Genomic DNA, 21,705 nt, shown 5'->3' with positions numbered 1-21,705 from the left:
TAAACATATCTGCAAGGATAGAAGAACAAGTCCCTCACAAGTGGGAACAATAAATTTAAGCATAGCTACGGTGTTTGACCATTATGCTGTTCCCAAGGAAAGGCAGAAAAGCTGTAAAGCAGTATCTTCCTCCCCCCCCCCAAGGATTCCCTAGGTTATGCAGAGCCTGAGTGTGAGGAAATTTTAGATTTGGCTCACTTTTAAGTATGGCTACCGTGTACTCTGATTTCCCTGAAGAGATTTTGTTTCCTCCTCTTTTTCCTTTTCCTTTTTCTTTCCTTTTTCTTTTTTTCTCCCTTCCCTTCCCTTCCCTTCCCTTCCCTTCCCTTCCCTTCCCTTCCCTTCCCTTCCCTTCCCTTCCCTTCCCTTCCCTTCCCTTCCCTTCCCTTCCCTTCCCTTCCCTTCCCTTCCCTTCCCTTCCCTTCCCTTCCCTTCCCTTCCCTCCCCTCCCCTCCCCTCCCCTCCCCTCCCCTCCCCTCCCCTCCCCTCCCCTCCCCTCCCCTCCAGATATGAAGTTCAGGAAGGTTCTGAAGATTTCATATTTCTGTCTGGATTGTCTGACAAGTGGTTTGCAGCAGCAGCTGTAACTGGGCAGCCTGCTATATAGAGGGAGAATTCATAGATAAATGCTACATTACTTCACAGAAGCCCAGTGCCCCCAGGTAGTGCCAGACTAATAGCGCAAGGGCTGCACAGAAAGTTGAGCACATGCAATGTGGCTGATACACTCGGGACACTTTCACAGCTGCATGGGTAGTACATGTAAGCAGAGCAGCAATTTCAACTACCTGTACACACTTTGCTTGCTGTGCATGCAATAAAGTATTTCTCTTCAGAGAATCATAGACAAATCTGTTTTGAAACAGCTTACACAATACCTAAGCAGGAGTTTATTTTAAAAGTCTCTTAAATATTCTGCAACACTTAAAAATAACTTACTAAATAGGATTCTGGAGCATGAAAGCAGTAGGGCAGTTCCTGGGAAGGCATTCAAAAAGATATGATTCTGTTCCATGAGTGATGCAATTGCTGGTATATCAGAAGTGGAACAAGTCTCTGCACCTAATGTTTGTGCAAGATGGAAGACTGACAGTCTAATGATACAGATTTAGTTTCTGGGCAATATATACAGTCTCAAGAGCAACTGGTTGTATATACATCTGTAAAGATTACTGCAGCTTTTGGATCCAGCCAAAAATTGAAGAGGTTGAAATTTCTGCATACAAGGAGAAGAAGCTTCAACAAATCAAGATCTCTGTATCTGTTGCATCAAAAACATAGGTAGCTGATTTCCTGGCCCAAAAGGATACTACACAGGCATTTCTGTTCATGTGAGAAGAGAGGTGTGTGATAATATACAGTTATATTCTATATGGCATTTTTCCTTAAGGCTGCTAATCTAGAGTGCTTTCTAGTTAATAGCTGTAAGCATTTATATGGCTATAAGAATGTTTAAAGGGGTAAGGTGATGTGCTGTGCTTTGTATGTTTTTTGAATGTTGTAGAATTGGCTGCCATTCTTCAATTCCCTGTTCTGTGGCAACAATATAATATGTTGATGAATTCTCAGCTTGCATGAATAATGCTTTTTCTCCACCTGTATCATTGATATGGTGTATTTGCACTACACCATTTATAAGCCCCCAAAAGTATGTGTAGTTTCAGTGAAGAAATATCCCAGGAACACTCAGCAATGGCATCATCCCAATAATCTCCCTTTGGCATTTCACATGATGCTATCTACAATCAACATATCCCATGCTGTATACGGCAAAAGATGCACAAAATGACTGTTACTCTTTCAGTAGTCTTTAAAACTACTTTCCTGTCTGGGTAAGCAGGAGGAAAGAAGTTAGCTGCAACTTCAAATGTCATTATCTTCTGTCATATGGTAAACATGACCTGATCTCAAATCAGTGAATAAGTAAAAGTTTACAAAAGTCATTTAGGTAGCTCCTGGGCAGAAACTCTGCTAGGAATGGTAATTCAATACAGTACAGCACAGTCACCAGAGGTTTTGGATTCCGTGCAATTGCAATCTTAGCAAGCATATTCCTTTACAGTCCATCTTGCAGAATTTCTCTAGGCCCTTATAGAATTTTAGTTAATGTATTAGTGATTTTTTTTTCTTAAAGTTACAACTCCTGGGAATAGCTATCCAAAACTTGCAGAACTCTGAGATACTGTTTCAAATTTGGTGTGGTTAAGCTGCCATCTCCAGCATTCAATGAGCAATTCCCCTACAAATTAGTGGAAATGATTACATACCATTTATGGCTAATGCTGGTTTCCCACAGTACGGTTTCCTATCTATATCATCTATATCTATATCTATATCTACATCTACTGTCTCTTAGAAAATAAAAGGATACTAAGATACTTGAAAGCATCCAGAGGAAGGCAACAAAGCTGGTAAAAGGGCTGGAATGCATGTCCTCTGAGGACACTTGGGTTGTCTAGTCTGGAGAAAAGAATGCTAAGAGACAACCTCATTGCTTCCTGCAGCTTCCTGAGGAGCTGAAATGGAGAGGGAGGTGTTGGTTCTTCTCCCTAGTAACCAATGATAAAATGTGAGGGAATGGCACAATGCTATGTCAAGGGAAGTTGAGACTGGACATAAGGAAAAATTTCTTTACTGTAAGGGATGTAGAACACTAGAACAGGCTTTCACGCAAAGTGAATGATGCCCCATGCGTGTCTGTATTCAGGAGGCATTTAGACAATGCCCTCAGAAATATGCTCTAACTTTGGTTAGCCCTGAAGTGGTCAGGCAGTTGGACTAGATGATCTCTGTAGATCCTTTGCAATTGTTCCTAATGATATGTTTTAACTTTGGATTGGCCCTGAAGTAGTCTGAAATGGACTTGATCTTTGCAGGTCCCTTGCAACTATTCCATTCTATTCCATTCTATTCCATTCTATTCTATTCCATTCTATTCCATTCTATTCTATTCTATTCTATTCTATTCTATTCTATTCTATTCTATTCTATTCTATTCTATTCTATTCTATTCTATTCTATTCTATTCTATTCTATTCTTCTCTACTCTACTCTACTCTACTCTACTCTACTCTACTCTACTCTACGCTATCCTATCCTATCTCCATTCCATTCCGTTCCATTCCGTTCCATTCCATTCCTCTTCTGTTCTGTTAATTAGTTTTGATCCATTCAAAATGTTAGCTATCACAGTGTAATGCTGTGCAGTAATGTTGTTCAGTATCAATTCACATGCCACAGAGACGATTAGAGATATTACTAAATATGAAGTATTACCTCGTTATTGTTTGACTCCAGAACTGGGTATTTTGTTACTTATTTTGTAGGGCATTCAGCACCTAGAATGCCAGGAGGGGCAGCTAAGAACAAGCAGTTCCTCATTCTATCTTAAATCTGTGGCAGTTATCATGTAGGAGTTCTGGAAAGAAAAAAATAAAGGAAGTATTTAGCAGAAGAAGCAAAATCAGGGAGAGAGCTCTATGAAATGGACAGCCCATCTGGGTCCTTACTTCCTTAGAACTCATTGTCAAAGGCTCTCATTAAAGTTAGATGGCTACTCTTTGCTTTTATGCCTTTGTTCCTTTAATGGGAATTCACCGGATACCTTGTGAGATTTCCTGAATCCATAGTAATGGAAGATTAGGGCACACGTTATTTATTAGTATTCTTGCATGATGGCTGGATTTTCCCAGAAGATTATGGTAACATCCAAAACAAAAGAGGAACACCAAGAAGTGGATTGTCCTGTTGCTTGATCTTCAGTTGCAAATCTCTTTTTGGCAGCTTCTTTTACCCCAGGAAAAAAAAAAAAAAAAAAAGACACCATATATTTGGAAATCTGAACTACTGTAACTGCCGAAGAAACCGAGTCACAAACTCAAAATATACCAAATGTATATGGAAACCTGTAACTACTGTTATTAGAGAACTTTACTTATTTATATGTTTATTTATTCAATTACATTAGGAATTTCACTTTATTCAATTTGCTAGTTGCTGTTTAAAAAATTTAATGACACAAGTTGTGGGGAATCTAGTGAAAAATTAAGATGCTGAGAAAAACAATGTGGCACCACCATGATGTTCTTGAGGGTATTTATAGAGGGTAATGTGATGTTCTGTACTGGAGTTATGGTTCAGGAACTGAATTGTATATGTTTACTGTAGAAGAGCTCATATAAATCAGTTACTCCAGCTTTCAGAGTTGTGAGCAGCCATGTGACAAACAATCAGTTCGAGAAGAGCCACTGAAAGCATCCTTTCTTCCATTCATAGGACAAGTACTGAAAAAAGTCAAGAACCTTAGTACCGAAGCCACAAAGCCATAAAACCTGCAATGTACTATCAGAAGGGAACTGGAAAGATCAAGCACACCACGAAAGTCCTTCACACCTTCAGCAGCTGCAACTTTATCTGGAAAAAATATCTCAGGAAGCATACTGCCCCTACATTGTACAAGAAAGTAAAGGACCCCTCTTATATCCTGCCAGTATGACCTGGCAGAAAATTTCAGCAAATGTTTCAAACTTGATTTTATGGGCAGAACATACCAGTATGGGACGTGAGAAGTTCTTTCAAGCCATTAAACATGCTGGCATATGCCACCAATTAATTTCCTGTGTAATCCCTGTTGTCTTAGAAAATCCCAAGCCATATTAGGTAGCAAGAGGAAAAGTTCAAACTTCTTCCCCGTATGCAGTCCTTAAGTATTGGGTAAACTGAACATAAATAAAGTACGAACTATAACCAGGGGAGCAATTCAGGGGTCTACATACAGCTGTTGAATGTCACTCTGGATGCCCTAAGGTACCTTGCCTGGCTTCCATCTGCTGGTCAAGAAGGGTGCAAGTCTCTCACAGGTCTTGTGCTACATCTGCCATGTTTCAGATACCTTAAAGCACCTAAGAAGACACTAACCATCCAAGTTTAGGAAAAAGGATTGCTCCCCAACAGTCAGATTTGTTAACTAAATGCCAGTGTATAAAATGTCCACATGCAAAATAATTGCTTTGTAATCCCCTCAATAAAATGGATAAAATTGAATGAGTATGGGATAAGATTCATTTCTTAATACAGACACATTTGGTCAAGTCTTCTCTTAATCTTTCTCCTAGACACATTAAAAATCGGTCTTCCAAAATTTCACTTCTTAGTCTTCAGTTTTTATCTCCAAGATTACCTTTATCCTGTCATATACAAAGGGTTGTTGTGAATGGAGTTAAATACAGTTCACGGCCAGTCACAAGTGGCGTTCCCTGCAGCTCAGTACTTGGTTTTGTTTAATATTTTTATCCATTATATTGATAAGAGAATTGAGTGCACCCTCAGTACATTAGCAGACGACACCAAGTTGAGTGGGATTGTTGATTTGCTTGAGAATAAGAAGGTTCTGAAGAGGGATCTGGACAAGCTAGATCGATGGGCCGCATCTGCGTGTATGGCATTCAACAAGGCTAAATGCTGAGAGCTGCACTTGGGTCACAACAACCCCATGCAGCAGTACAGGCTTGGGGAAAAGTGTCTGGAAAAGGCCCTGGGGGTGCTGTTCGACAGCCGACCGAATGGGAGCTGGCAGTGTGCGCAGGTGGCCAAAAGGCCAATTGCCATCCTGGCCTGCATCACAACTAGTGTGGCCAGCAGGACAAGGGAAGTGATGGCCCTCTGTGCTCAGCTCTGGTGAGACAGCACCTCGAGTATTGTGTTTGGTTTTGGGCCCCCCTCAGTACTTGAGTTGCTCAAGAGTGTGCAGAAAAGAGCAACGAAGCTGGTGAAGGGACTGGAAAAAAAGAGGTGAGGGGCAGCTGAGGGGCCTGGGGCTGTTCGGTCTGGAGGAGGCTGAGGGGAGACCTCATCGCTCTCCACAGTTGCCTGAAAAGATGCTGCAGTGAGGAGGATGTCGGTCTCTTTTCTCAGGTGGCAAGTGAAAGCATACAAGGGTAGGTTTAAATTAGTTTTCAGGAAGATTTTCTTCATGGAAGGGGTGGTTAGGCTTTGGAACAAACTGCCCAAGAAGGTGGTAGAGCCCCCATTCTTGGAGGTACTTAAGACATGTGGATATGACATTAGGGGTATGGTTTAGTGGTGACTTGTAGTTTTAGGTGGATGGTTGGACTTGATGATCTTAAAGGTCTTTTCCAACCTGCTTCTGTGCTTCTTTACAATCCACTGTCAAGATTCAGCTTGAACCCTTCAATACATTATACCAGAACCTGCTGAGCATGTGGTTTCAGCATTTTCAGACTTTAAACAACTGATAAAGAAATTAGAGCAAGTTTTTCACTTTTTCAGTTATATTTTCACACATCTACAGTAGGGCAGAATGCTCCCACCTAACTTCAGGCCTCTCTACTGTAGGCATCTCCATAAATGACTGGTGTCCATACTCCTATTACCAACCACCAAAATCTGTCAATACAGTGAAGTGAGGAATTGTCTCACATGAAAGTAGACTACCACATCAAAGCTGATGAATCCTACAATCACTGTATGACATTTTGTGAGCCCCCAAACTGTACTAATAGCTCTCCTGCACTTTGTTCATGGTCCGTTATAAAATGCACCCAGGACGGCTGAACACAGTATTTTGATTGTTCTCTTACCAATGCTGTATTTAGGATAAAACTGCCTCCCTACTCCTGTTTGTACATCTGTGGATATTGCCATGGCATTACACTTGACCTCACTGGTTATTCTGATATTCATGAGGTTTTGAAATGGTTGTTGGGATACAATCTCCTTTTTCTAAACAATAAATGGATTCTTAGTATGTGTAAAAACTAACCGTGATCCATCTGTTTATCAAGTGACCCAAGGTGTTCTGTACACATGCCCTATTATTTTTATTGACCTCCCCAATAATCAAGTATCTAAAGGCTTTATCACAAGTGCTTTTATTTTATTGGTCAAAATACTAAATAGAGAAAAACCCTAACATTGAAATTTTTGAAAATCTGCTAAAAACAAACCTATCCAATGATGACTATTTTTTGAAACAATACTTTAAAGTGTGCATTTTAATTTTCAAAAGTCTATTGTCTAGTCAATATCATAACTGCTTTTTAATAAATTAAGAGTACATGAAGGGGGTTAGCTTAGCACTGAATATTGCCAGCCATTAAAAATCTGCCTTGAATTTTGCAACTCATCATTCCACTGTCTCATTCTACCTGTAGCTGTGGTCAGCTGTATCAAAGGAACATGAAAAGCTCTAAACACATTTATCTAGTTGCACCATGAGGAAAACTACTTGCTGATTCCTTCAGACAAGTCCTGCAATATCAGAAGTGATTATCATTTTTATTTTAATATATGCATGGAAGAGCAGTAACCATGCAGCACACAATACTATACAGAAATTCTGACTGGTAGAATCCAGCAGAGCAGAGTGGGTAGAGTAGAGAAGTACAAACACAAAGGGTGGAAAAAGAGCAAAACTATCAGCTTGCACAATGCAGGCTTTTTCACACAGGTGAATACATTCCTCTCAGTAACTGTACTTAAATATATATTAGATAGATTTTATTTTAAATATACCAGATATCTCTGAGTCAACCATTTTCTTAGCAAGGTACTTCAGCGATCATTTACTTTTCCTTCTGTGACAATGCATCTCTTTTCAAAGTCAAATTAATCTTTATCTTCAGATTTTAACTGTTATAATGTCTCCATGAGCAAAACTGAAAAATTACCTATTACCAGATCTTCTGTGTCTTCAAGTAAATCACTTCTCAGCTTTCTCCATGATAAGCTGAACTTTCTATCTTGTTAGGGCCTGTTTACTGCCCCTGGACAATGTTTGGGGCTTTTCCTTATGAATTATCTGAACTTTGGAAATGTAATCCATCTTTGTATCACAATACCAAAACAAGGAACAGTGTGCTCCTAGTGACTTTCATCTTACACTACATTTCATGGTAAAATGACTAAATCTTCAATTCTAACCTTTATTCTGGTTTATGTGTATTGTTTTACATCTTACTATTAAAAACACTTAACAGAATCACAGAATGGTGAGGTTGGAAAGGACCTCTGGAGATCATCTAGTCCAACCTCCCTGTTCAAGCAGGGTCACCTAAAGCACATTGTACAGGATCACGTCAAAGCAGGTTTTGAATACCTCCAGAGAAGGAGACTCTACAACTTCTGGGTAACCTGTTCCAGTGCTCCGTCACTCTCACAGTAAAGAATTTTTTCCTCATATTCAGACGGAACTTCCTGTGTTTCAGATTGTGCCCACTGTTTCCTGTCCTATTGCTGGGCACCACTGAAAAGAGTCTGGCCCCAATGTCTTGTCACCCTCCCTTAAGATACTTAAATACATTTATAAGATCCCCTTTCAACTTTGTCTTATCCAGGCTAAACGGGCCCAGCTCCCTCAGCCTTTCCTCCTATGAGATGCTCCAGCCCCCTATGCATCTTCATAGCCCTTTGCTGGACTGTCTTCAGGAACTCCAGTAATCAGATTGTGATGTTGTACTTAATATATATACGATATTTACTGTTTCAACTTAATATATAATGATATTTACTGTTTTGACCAATTTTACATTAACCTTGAATGTTACCAGGTTATTTACTGATTACCTAAACTCCTTATCAAACTCCTGAGAAGCACTGGACAAAGACTCAATTGCTGGGAAGTCTGATAACAATGAACATTGTTAATATCTTCTCTTTAATGATCAATAGTAATAAATTACTATTTCATTATCTACCTAACACACAAAACCTGTTAACATAATGTAGGATTTTTAATCATATTTCAGAAAGTAGTCATTTAGATTATTTGAAGAAATTTGGGCTCATTATAATAAACATACTCACACCATCACCAACCCAAACTGCATATTCACTTGAATGCCAGAGGGCATATAATTATATCATTTTTTTCCTTTGTATAAATTACCTTGCACCAGCAACACGAGGTTTCATTTGCATTATGCTGGTTAATATGCATCATGCTGGTGCTCTTTCACCTAGGTTTGTTAGTTTCTTTTCCAAAGTTACCTGCATTTCTCCCTGGATTTAATAATTTCAGTGTTTATTTATTTTCAGTAAATTTTGTGAGAGATCTTATCAATGGCCTTTTGAAAGTAATGTACTTTTATCCACTGAATGATTTTAGCATATTCATCCAACTAACAACTGGCCATTAGGGTACAGACTCAAGATACAATTACTGTGAAGTAAACTGTTTTTGTGGAAACCTAATGACCCACTGTACCTATCATGCACTTTTATTGTCATGAGTGAAAGGCAATTACTTCTTCAACACAAGTGAACTGTAATACCTTGCATTTACGACAGAGAACTTTACAGTAGGGGTACATGCATATAGGTAGCTGCTATGAAATAGTTACTCTGTGATGACGTGTTATAGTACAAAGCATTTTTGTGTGCAGCCATGTCCTTAATCTGAAACTGTGTTCAAAACAACATATTTCAAGCAATTTTCTCTCTGTAAATTACTGAGATGACTTTTCCTCATCTAAATGATGCTGATTTAGATCATAATCCTCCAGAAAGGTTATACTTTTTCCCAATCCCATTCCATACAGTGTACTGTACTATACTCCTATGTACTGTGTTCTTTAGCACTAAACATCTCTACTATAAAAGCCCCTCTACACATCTCTGCACTTCACCTGCCCTTTCCTCATCTCTATTTATTTATTTACTTTCTGGCTTCTCTAGATAAAGAATCCCAAAATTCTCAGTCTCTCCAGAATTCATTCTCACTATGTCTGAACCCTCTCTTTAATACATATTTCTGAAATTGAATGACTAAGGGAGAACAGAGCATAAAAACAGCTGTACAGGTTCAGGTTAAATGTCTTGGTAGCCTAGAATCTAATCTCCAGTGGGGTCTGACAGCAGATGACATGAAAAATATATAGGGACAGGCCAAGCATTTATAATGCTTCACCAGCTTCTCTAATTCAACGTTAGCTTCTTGAGATTCAAGAACTTCCTGAGCCAGATATGCTTTAATGACTGTAGACAGCTTCAAAGGATTTTACTGTCATAAACTCACATAGAGTTTTCCCAAACCCATATATAATTTCAGCATCTACAACAGCCAGAGGCAAGGAGTTCTACAGCTCAGCTATAAAGAACAGTCTCCTTTATTTTAGAATCTGCTTCTCACTCTTTGTCTTTTTCTTTTGATTAAAAAAACAGTATCTACTGAACTTCATCATGCCCCTCTGATTTTATATGTTAACTCCTGCCTCAGTCATCACTTTTCTAAATGGAGAACTCTAACTTATTGAACTGTTTATTACATGTTTGCAGTTCTATGTCTCTAGTCTACTCTCTTCTCTGAATTTTTCAGTTCTACTGTGTAATTTTTTGAGATGATGGGAATGGAGCTGCAAGATTAAAGTGAAATACGGCTTTGTATACAGTGGTGTAATCATAGAATATCCCAAGTTGGAAGGGACCCACAAGGATCATCAAGTCCAACTCCTGGTTCCACACAGGACCATCCAAAAATCAAACCACCTGTCTCAGCATTGTCCAAATGCTTCTTGAACTCCAGCAGGCTTGGGGCCATGATGACTTCCCTGGGAAGCCTGTTCCACTGCCCAAAAACCCTCTCAGTGAAGAACCATTTCCTAATATCCACCCTGACCCTCCCCTGTCACAGCTCCATGCTGTTCCCTTGGCTCCCGTTGCTGTTACCAGAGATAAGAGATCAGTGCCTGTCCCTCTGCTCCCCAAGTGAGGAAACTGCAGCAATGAGGTTGCCCCCGAGTTTCCTCTTTTCTAGGCTGAACAAACCAAGTGAACAAACCTCAGCTAATCCTCATACATCTTCCTTCACCATCTTTGTTGTCCTCCTTTGGACACTCTCTAATTGTTTTGTATCCTTCTTATATTGTGGCATCCAAAACATACACAGTACTCAAGGTGAGGCTGCACCAGCACAGAGTAATGTTTTACATTGTGTTCCTTTCATAATATTCTATTTTATTTTGGACCACTAAGAAGCAATGACTATCCTGCTGATTTATAGGACAGGATTACTATGGTTTGTTTCTTTCTTTCAGTCCTGCTGTTGCTGAATGGTCCTAGTGGCAAGAAACTAATTTTCCTGAATCCCAAGTGGATACAGGCAAGTATACTTGCTGGTTTCAATCATTTTTCAGCCATAATAAAAGATTCTGATTGGGAGTCAGAATCCCGTTGTTGCTAGATGCAATTATTAAATTGGTGCTTGCTTAAGAAGATTTCATAATCTAGACCCCATTAGACATGATAAACAGATGGAAAACAAGTGAAGGGTGCAAAGGAACAACAGGGAGATGTGCAAATTTAGCATTGTACATATCAATAGTTTTGGAATTATGTGGTTTATAGGCAGCGTACTACAGCTAGCTTCTACAGGGAGACAGGAAAAACATTTTTTGATGGAGTTTTTTAATGTAAGAACCATCACAATGCCTAAAGAAAAGGCAAAGTAATACTTTTGCATGCATGAGACAGATAAAGTCTTATAAAGAATATCACGGTCCATGATAAAGAGTAAATGAATAAAGAGAAACCAAGTTGTGAATTTACTTTTACAGAGATTCCAGACTAGTTTTCATTTATCATTTGACAAGTCACCACACTGGATCCCATTTTCCCCATACAAAGCTGCAATGTCACATAGAATTGGCATTTCATTAAGTCTGTAAAAAAATAGTGTTGATTCACAGTGTCCTCTATTTTTTTGTTCTAGAAGGCAGTTGTTATTACTTGGAATTTCATGCAGTTCTCTGTTTTCCTAAATTGTTTATTATTCATCGAGCCTGAGGAAATGGCTTGAAGCTACAACAGGTGCAGTTCATGCTGGGTATCAGGAAAAGGTTCTTCACTGAGAGGGTGGTCGGGCATTGGAACTGGCTCCCCTGGGAAGTGGCCACAGCACTGAGCCTGCTGGAATTCAAGAAGAGTTTGGACAACGCTCCCTGACACATAGTCTGATTTTTTGGGTGGTCCTTTGGAGACCCAGGAGTTGGATTCAATGATCCTTGTGGCTCCCTTCCAACTCAGGATATTCTATGATTTCATAAAATCATGCTCACCAAATTTGTAAGTATCAAGAGCATCAGTCATGAATGAGACCTTTACTATATTAGGTACAGAATGAACCCAAACTACAGAAGTCCCTTCCCAAGAAATTCTTTCACTAAGTATAGTAGAACACAGACAGGTACAAAGAGGCAGTATAAAGAAACAAGTATTCAGTACACTGGCTCTTCAGAAGTTACTTTTTAGCATGGTAATATGGGACTCTTGTTTTTCTTCAGGAGGAAGCTGAAGGAGAAAAGGAAGGCAGACTTTGTAGCTGTTTATGAGTAACTCCTCCCATGCTTAGGGGCAGCGGATAAAGGAAAGCACGAAGGAGCGTTTTGAAAACTTAACAAGTAGGAGATGAAGGCAGATAAAATGGACTGATGAGAGACGGGATTCAGTCTCTCAACAGCAAAGATTTCCCCCACCCATCTGCTTAGGCTTTCCCAAAGACACTGCATTGGTTGCTCCTGTGCCAGTGCACCTCTGTACATGTAGTTACCAATGTAATTGCTCCCCTCCCCAGCCAAAACACAGTGGCAGAGGAGAAACAGGAGGAGAGAAAGGAGCATGCAGCTATCCCTTTGCAGTTATCAGGACCTGATGATTTGAGGAGAGTCTCCTTGGGAAATTTCCTTCTGGCTTGGCCTGAGGTCTGGTTCTGTTCACACTGGTGTAATTGGGAGTGACTTTGTTTGATACTTAACACTAGCAATCAGTTTTGTGATCCAGTAAAGCTATCAGATCAGAGAATGTCACCCACTTAATACTGAAAACAGTATGAGATGATGTGATCACAGTCTACAAGTACTTTTTCTGCACAGAAAAAGGTTGTCATAAGGAAATCTTTAATCAAGGCAGAGCAGGGAAAAGTGACAGATAAAGCTAGTTATGTAAAAAAACTCCCTTCAGACTAAAACTAAGATCAGAAAATGGAAAAAATATAGACCTTGTTGGTTTGTGCATCATTGAATGCCTTTTGACATTGTTCCATTTCACTGGACTTTATTTTTTTTTTTCTAGAAGAGTACCATGAAATTCTAGTCTCAACAATGCTGTCTGAATGATCACTGTAAGACCACAAAGCCCTACAATTAAAAAAAAAAAGAAAGAAAGAAAAAAGAAAAAGAAAAACAGACCTGCATTTTTCTTCATTCTCCTCTGTGCCAGGTGTGAATCAAAAGTGGTGGATTGTATTTCTCCAGTCTAAGCAAAAGTAAACTGGCTCAGTGTTTCCTTTCCCTCTCATCTGCTGCTGCCTGATGTCAGCCCCCGGTGATGCCTCAGCACCTCAAGCTGTCTCTATCTTCCTTTCCAGTGCTGACTCCAGTGCTTGTTGTTACGTGTTTTGCCTGCATGGCAAGTTCTTAGTCTGCCTCTCTCAAATGATGACTTCCCTGGCTGGACCTGCTTCTCTGCTTTAAGACACTCCCAAAAGCTGAGGTCTTTACAGTGTTCTATACACCAGCATAGGAAACTGCCTGAGAGGAAGCAAAGGCTGTCTCATACTGGTTGGAAAGGGGTAGTAAGATATGATCTCTGCCCAAGACCCCACATTTATATGCAAGTATATGCACAATTTGCTGAGCTTTTGAACACCTTGTCTTTTCATTGCCCCGGATAACAGCAAGAAAAGAAGGGCAACTTAAAAGAATTTACGTTAGCCTGCTAGTCTCCAAACACAGACACAAAACCTCTCTCAACAATCAGTATTTGCCAAACTCGGGTGAAGAAATGAATCAGTGATTTTGAGCGTCATCAAAATTATATCCTGTAGAAAAATGTGAAGCAGTGATTTTCAAACTGTGATCCAGAAGGCAAGAATGAGCAGGCCACAGCTGGCCCATACAGTCATGTTAAATGACATCACATATTTCCTTATGGTGGGCTGTGAAAAATTTTCAGATTTCCAAGATATTCTGAACCCCCAAAGTCTACAAACAAACTATTTAAAAATTATATTTGGCTTGATAAAAAAGAAGATAGGAAAACAGGTTGCTAATATTCTGGGAGGGTCAGCTTTAGGAGAGAACAGTATTGCCTATGGTAAAACTACTTGGGCTGGCATTGTGGTAACAAGACATGGAAAATGTTGGTTTGCTCTCAAGAAAATGCTGTAGTAAGTAACCGACTGGGGGGGTGGACCTGTCTCCTGGAATACTGTTTGAGGTGTTTCTGTTTTTTTGTTTGTTTGTTTTTAATTCTGCATTGTGTAATGGAGGGATGGCTAGTGCTTTGTAATCCTGCTGCAGCAGTCAATTAATAGTGACAGCTATGCTCATCCTTTCCAAGAGCTACTCCTACATGTGCTAGCTTTCTATACTAAGTATTAAACTTCTTCTGAGAAAGGGTTTCTCAATTTAAGGCCTCTTACTTGCCAATCTCATTGTGATGTTCTTGTAGATTAGAAACTTGATGTAGAGATCTTTCAGTTTTCAAGGATACTCCAGAATTTCCTGGTTTAGAAATAATGTATTGCCATGGAAATTTTACAAGAGCTGTGGCTGGAAAAACACTGGATTCTGGGCCACACTGGAGACTTAATTACCTTCCTATTAACTTCTCTTCTCATCAAGTAAGGCTTAGATATGTTCCGCAGAACAGTCTCGTGAAATGTGGGCAGTACTCTGAATTAGACACTTTCTCAGCCACAGCTGCATCTGCTAAATCCTCACAGCAATTATCCTTCCTCTTTTGATCTTCCTTCCTGCATTTTCTGCTGAAGTCTCTGTGTTCACATTCTAAAGTTCTCTTGGTTGTAGGCTGTAGGCTCAAAGCCTGGGTTACTGTCAAACTTTCTGTTTAGAACATATAAATATGAAATTTGTTATTCCTATTACAATGCCATATGTATAACTATAGGCTTTCTCTTCTGGTTATCTGAGCAGCCCCTACTATCACCCTATGTCAAAGCATCTGAGTGAATGTGATCAAATTCTTTACTCTAGATGGTTTTATATGAATCACAGTCCTCGTTTTAAAAAACACTGTATTAGCCTGCTGTGGTCTAGGAGTTTAATTTCATCTGAAGTCACAGTCACTAGATAAAACACTGCTTCAACTCATTTAATCAGTTTGTTCACTGAGCTTCCAGAGATTACAACTTTATCTTCCATATTACATACGTTTGCTAGCTCACCCTATGAACTGATAGAATGACCGAGGTGAGTAGTAAACATACTGTGTGCTACCAGCTTGTGGCAGAGCAGAACTGGGAACCTGGTCAGCACTTCAGACCACCTGCTGGACTCCCATTCCCCTCTGCTTGTTACTCTGTGCAAGGGATCCCACAAAATATTCTTTGCTGTAGCCATACATTTGGAATGTCCATGGGATCTTCCTACAGCACAGTGGAAAGGAAAAGTAAAAGAAAAATTACATGTCATAATTTTCCTTGTGAAGTGGTTATTGAGACAGCATGTCAATCTTAACTGTCTTATGCAATAAAGAGCATGAAGTGGTATGTGTAAATCCAGCCTGCAGAAAGTTACTAGGCCAAAATTCAATGTTTACAGCTACTTACGTATGCTAACACAAACCGAAAACTGAAGTGTGATTCTGCATGCAAAAGGGGCCTCTACAGAGAGATTACCTGAAGCACTGGCAACACTTATGCCGAATTTACTCTTGTTCGGTCAATCCTTTTGCTTCTTTATGTACTAGTGAACGTGTATAACTTCAAGAAAAAGGCCAAATAATGTAACACATAATTTGGAGAACATGCAACCCTTGGCCTTTACTCTACCCCATACCATGACTTAGATTTTAGAAATCTATTCACAAAACTGTTCTTCCTCATTAAGACCTGCCAAACGAGGCATGATAAGCAGTCCAAAAGTGTTCCACTTATAAAATAGAAAAAAGTCCAACACTACAAGGTTTGGGGCTAAATTTTTGTTGCTCAGAAAATTCAGATTGCCTGAACAATGAGAAAGAAAAGACAGGTATCTTTTTTCTGTTCCATGATCCTACTCTGTCACAATCAAACCAGACTCCGGTATGACATTTTTGTTTTTTCTTTTGGCATGCAATTTTCCCTGCAGCCACACAATAAGCATAACTTTTTTCTTCCTCAATATACTCCTATTTGCACTGCCATGTGACAAGCAAATACAGCTCTCAGTAATTCATACACAGCTCTGAAGCCCATCAGATCAATGGGAGTTAGGCTAAAATTAAAATAACTTTGCCTCACCAATCTGCAACCCTGTGCCCCTGCAAAGGGGTGAAGAATTGCTATCTTTTTTCTGACTGCTTGTCTCTTTCTTTACTCACTGTTCAATGAAAACACATGCTATTGTAAGCTGTGCAAAGGGATACCGACCCCCTGTGTTCTGCAGCGTGTCACTGCTCTGCTTGGGGGCTGGTTTGTTGCCTAGCGTTGTTACTCCTGTATTTACAGCTGAGCTTATTGCAACTTTCATGCATCAATTTCTTTCAGCAGAATAAGGTTTTTAAAGGCTTCTGTCCCTCTCCAAGTGCCTCCTTCCCCTCTAACTGTTTTAGAAGATAGAGAACGTTGGTCCTCAGGCCAGACAAAAGCCATAATTGAATTCTATTGACCTCAGTCATTTTAGTGCCACGAATACAAGACCTTCCCCTTCCACACACAAAACCAGAAGGCTCACATCTGTGGAAAAAATGAGCTATATGCGTGTGTGCCTGTGCATGCATGTGTCCACACGCATCTGTCTGTGCTTTTGCATGTACGTGCATGAACGTCTGTGTCGCTGCTTGCAAGCCATGTCAGCAGACAGCTACACACCCATGCATGCGGAGTGAGGTCAAAGCAAGTATGGGTGCAGTGGGCCTCAACAGATGTCTCATGGCTCTTTGCCTGCTTCAGACCTTGGCTCTTCCAGCCATACAACCAGCAAAGTCCTCATCCCAGTCATCTGAGCACACATGCCTACAGGGTTTTCTGTCCAAGGAGATGGCCAGCTCAGACTCTGTCGTGGGAAGCTGAGTCAAGTTGTGAGATCTCTTCCTGAGGACAGGGCTAAGTCTGGAAATGTACCCTCCCTGGGGCTTTCTCAAAGGAGATGGGCCACAGGCTCAGCGAAGCATTCACTGATAAGTTTTGATCAGGCTACCGAAGAAACAACAGGTCTCTTCCCTCACTAGCCACAGTGCTGTGTCCGACTGTGCTGGAGCACTCTCCCTCCCCACTCACCTCTTCTGTCTCCTGCTGGGTTTCTCCTCCTACTGCAGTCATGGCACAGATGGCAGCTCCTGCCACTAGAACCTTTCGGCCCCACAAAGTAGCCATCTCCTGCCCACAAACAACCTGCAGAAAGTCCCTGCCCCAAATCCTGAGCACTGAGTCCTGCGCAGAAGAGCAGGAGAGGACCTCCCCAGCCCCTGCCCACCACTTCATGAAGCCATTCAGGTACCCCAGGAGGTGCCTGAACTTCTCCTACCTTCCCAGGTGAGCCAGGGCAGGTGGTGGGTCGTGCTCTCCAGCTCTCCGCTCCCCTGGACGTGCCTGCAGCCTGATTCACAGGCACCTCCAATCCAGCGAGAATCAAGCTCCACCCAGGGCAGAGGGTGAGTAAGAGCGAGAGAAAGGCAAACTCCGGAGAGTTATTCCCTCCCCAGGATTGCAGGGGAGCCAGAGATAAGGGCTGCACATTCCTGAGCCGCAGGCGGCCTCTCCCTTCCGTCTGCCCGGAGCCTGTCAGACCAGCTCAGGCCTGGGCCTTGGAGCAGGCCTGGGAAGCAGGCTCAGTACTGACAGCCGTGCAGGGACCCTGGCTGCCAGTCCCAGGTTTGGCCCATGCACACCGTAGTCCAGTAGCTGCCCTGGAATTGAGGGTTTGGCCTCAGGAGGGACTGGCCATGCTCAGGGGTCCATGCTGGGGAGACCGTTGTGTTGTGCACTGTGCACCCATGGGGCCTGAGCCATGGCACCATCACAACAGGAGTGACTGGAGTGCTGGACCCTCGGCCTCCCTCTTCCACAGCAGGGCACTGGCATGCCTCTGAAAGGTACCCGAGGCCATGCCCACACACCCCCATCTTCCTGGGAGTGCCCCTAAAGAGTACCTGAGGCTGTACCCGCGGCCCCTCCTGTCTCCCTGGGGGTGCTGTGCGAAAGTGTATCTGAGGCCATAGCCGTGCCTCCCCCGTCTCCCTGCACGGCCCCCCCGCCCCGTACACTGTCATTTGCACCCCGGCCTCGCTGGCAGAGGGGCTGTCCTGCTGGCACTGCAGCCGCGCGTGGAGTTGGGGCCAGCTTCAAGCGCAGGCTGAGAAGGGTTAAGCGAGATTCCCCGCAGCCCCGGGCGTGGCAGCTCCTGTTATTTCGCCTTTCATGTTCTATCTTATTCAGCCTGGCAACCGCCGCGGCTGCTGTGTGCCGGGCGGTGCCCGGGCGGCTGGGAGGGCGCGGCGGGAGGCGGCTCCGCGGGAGGCGGCGGTGACTCAGGCCTGGCAGCCCGGTTCTGGCGGGCCCGGGCACCGCGGCGGGCGGGGGCGGGGGCGGGGCCGGGGCCGGGGCCGGGGCCGGGGCGACGCGGGCGCCATGTTCCAGAGGCGGGGAACGCGGCCTCGGCGCTCGTTGAGCTTGTCCTGCTGGCGGCGCCTGGGTGCCCGCGCAGCGCTAGGACGGCGGGACGGGGCCCTGCAGCGAGAGGGCGCGGGGGGCGGCCGGGCGCTGTGGCCGAGGGCGAGCGGCACAGGAAGGCCGGGCGCGGCCGGGTGAGCCGTGATGCGTGGTGCATGTGCACGCACAGCGCAGTCAGGGCGTGCCCGCGCATCCCGTACCGTCCATTCCTGGGTCTTGCTTCCTTCTGTATGGTCATGTATTGTATGATAATTTCGTGTAAGCATTACAAAGCGTAATTTAATATTAAGGAGCCAAGACAGGAGGGGATGTCTTCAGAACTTGGAAATGTGCACGATTGTACAGACATCAGTAGCATCCTTGTGGGAAATTTTTCAGAAGGAGCTTATTTCACTCAATGCAAAAGGACGGAGAGAGTTCCAACTGAGGAGGTAACCAGTAAATACAGCTTTTAATCATCCTTCACTGTGTTGCCCAGGGCATTATTCACCACACGCCACTTAAGCACCAGACTGAATGGAGTTATTAACTTCCATGTAGGTGTTGCCATGCTATTCATCAGTATACTGCTGGAATGCTCAACAAACATCAATTAATTTCTAAGTACTCAATTGGGCTGTGATGGTGTGATTATCTCTATTTTGGAGGAAAGGAACTGGAGCAGGAATATTCTATTTACAATGCCCCACTTACTTTGAGTGCTTAGTTGAAGACTTCAAGAATTACACCTTTTAGGGATACAAAGAATGCAGGATGGATGGCCATCTATGGAGGTAAAACAATCTGAACTCTGCAGTTTCTTATCTGTCAGTGATTTCAGCTGCAAGTAGATGTTTCCAGCAGCAATCATCCATCCATCACGTGACTTATCTCTGCTTTGTCTTGCTGTTTTCCTCTTCTCTTTGGTATAATTGTGTATGTCTTGGAATATTTTCCTTTGATAAAGTTTTTATGTTGTTCTTGTTTTCAACGTGTAGGTTGCTATCTTTGTTAGAAAAGGCAAGATCAAATAAATGTTTTAAAATACAAGTAAGCCTAAGCAAATTTGCTTTCTGATGGAAAGTTCTGTTGTGCCATTGGGATGGTTATGACAATCTCCATCAAAATTTAGAACTTCAGATGATCTTTGTATTTTCCATGTGCACACCCTGGAGGTAAGAAGCACAACTTAGAATTTATCCAAAGGTGTTTATCCAAAGAAGCCAGTGTAAGGAGTACTTGGTCAGTTTGATGCTCTTGTGGTTAACACATTACTGAGGAGATACTCTGCTGTATTATGTAAAGTTGAAGCATGGTTGGTTAATGCAGTTGTTCAAAAGCATGAATAACTGTGATCATCATCTACTGGGATAAGATTGCATCTTATAGATAATAAAAGACAGCTGAATATATTAGTTGTTACTGTTATCTGAGTATAGAAAGACTGTTATCTGAGTATAGAAAGAAATCATAGAATAATTTTGGTTTGAAAAGTCTCCATGGAGACAAATAGTCCAGCATCCCCATTCAATTCAGAATCCATTAGATCATGTTATTCAGTAGTATTTTCTGTGGTTTTTTTTTTTCAGTATCTCCAAAGACAGTGATCCGACAGCTTCATTCAGTTCCTGTTGCTAAGCTTGACCACCCTCATGGTGATTTGCTTTTTCTAACTTGTAATTGATTTTTTTATTGCCGCTGATGCCTGTGAGTCTGATAATATGTCTAATCTACACTCTGACTGCTCCAATTGTGTGTACCTTCAGCCAAAGAAAGGTATATGTGATAGAAGGCTTTCCAAAATACTTTAATTTATCTAACATTATGACCATTTTCTTACTCAGGTTCTGCTTTGACCAGCTGGTTTTCATCCATGAGGTGATCTGAACCTTCTGTGCTGTCTTGATGATGTACACAGGTTGTGCCAAGAGATGCACAGGGCTGTGTGGTATTTGTAAGCTGTTTGGCTTCGAGTCCGGGTCATCTGGCATTTTCGCTAATGGCAAAGAAAACTGACACTGTAAGTGAAGGGTCTGTTGCAAAGATGAAGTTGATTCCTTCCCTGACTGAAGTTATCAGCAGTTCAGTCATAACTCACTCCAGTTATAATACGGCATCTTTCAGAAGTGAAGGTTGTTTGTGAGATTCACAGACAGGGGTACAGCCTAGAGTGTGCTTCCTGAAATACCTAATACTCTGTCGACAGTGTTAAAGAAGCAGTTTTAGCACATTTGTTGTAAAGAAATTTCAAAGCTCTTTCGTATCTATTTGTTAGTCTAAGAAATTACATTGTCTCCTTTTTTTAAGTGAATAGTTTAAGATACAGTTCTGTCTTTATTTGTCCTTCCATTTAATTTTAACTGAAACAACATTCCAAAGGAGGCCCAAAAAAGTGATGATACTGCCAATAGCATCCTGGTAATGATATATATATGTAAGGCAGAATTTATTTGACTCAACATTGTTGATTACAATGTAGGTGTCCACAACACAGCAAGTTACCCATGATCATTTTATAGTCTTTGGAGGGCTTGTTACTATGTCAATGGAGTCTAGGATGCTATTCAGACCTTCGAAAACAGAGGTGAACTACAGCTAAACCCCACTGAGTACAGAGGGAGATGAATCAGCTATCTTATATAGAAACACCTAAATTTAGATGGGATAAATAGCACTTCTAATCTGAAGATGACATTTAGGTTGAGTTGAACCAAAGATGACTGTAAGGAAAGCAAGTTTCATTTAGTTTAGGTCTTTTTCATGTATCATACTGAAACATGAATTTTCAAATCCCCCTAAAGGTCAAATAAAAATTGTTTTGCAAATTATTTTCTTTGTGATTGTTTCACAAAAATTTTCAACAAGGTTTCAGTGTGTGGCCTTACAAACCTTTTATTCCTTAAATAATAATTATTTGTAATAAAGTTTAAAATTATCTGTCAAGGAATGTAAAATCCACATACACTCTGGCTCTAATTTCTACCAGCAAGCAAGATCCCTTTTGAAATATTCTTCCTGGATACCGTATTTGAGGTGAATGTCAGTGTAGTGGCACTTGCCTTCATAAAGCTTATGGCCAGAAAAAACTATCGCTCTTCTGC

At 41.7% G+C, this 21,705-nt stretch overlaps 1 protein-coding gene across 2 annotated transcripts in view; it reads right to left on the bottom strand.

Annotated features, from left to right (window-relative positions):
- Positions 1–17,562, bottom strand: part of FAM83H (family with sequence similarity 83 member H) — a 29,754-nt gene extending 12,192 nt beyond the window's left edge. The window contains exon 1 of one of the 2 annotated variants that reach the window (XM_032183267.1): positions 17,481–17,562. The gene's annotated coding sequence lies outside the window, so the exon portion shown is untranslated. Of the gene's footprint in view, positions 1–3,276; positions 3,337–17,480 lie in introns of those variants that run through there. The other variant, XM_032183268.1, reaches the window with a different exon arrangement.
- Between the last annotated feature and the right edge of the window lie 4,143 nt (positions 17,563–21,705).

The sequence above is a fragment of the Aythya fuligula genome, chromosome 2 (genome assembly GCF_009819795.1).
Source record: "Aythya fuligula isolate bAytFul2 chromosome 2, bAytFul2.pri, whole genome shotgun sequence".
NCBI lineage: Eukaryota > Metazoa > Chordata > Aves > Anseriformes > Anatidae > Aythya > Aythya fuligula.
This window is presented reverse-complemented; position numbering and strand designations above follow the sequence as displayed.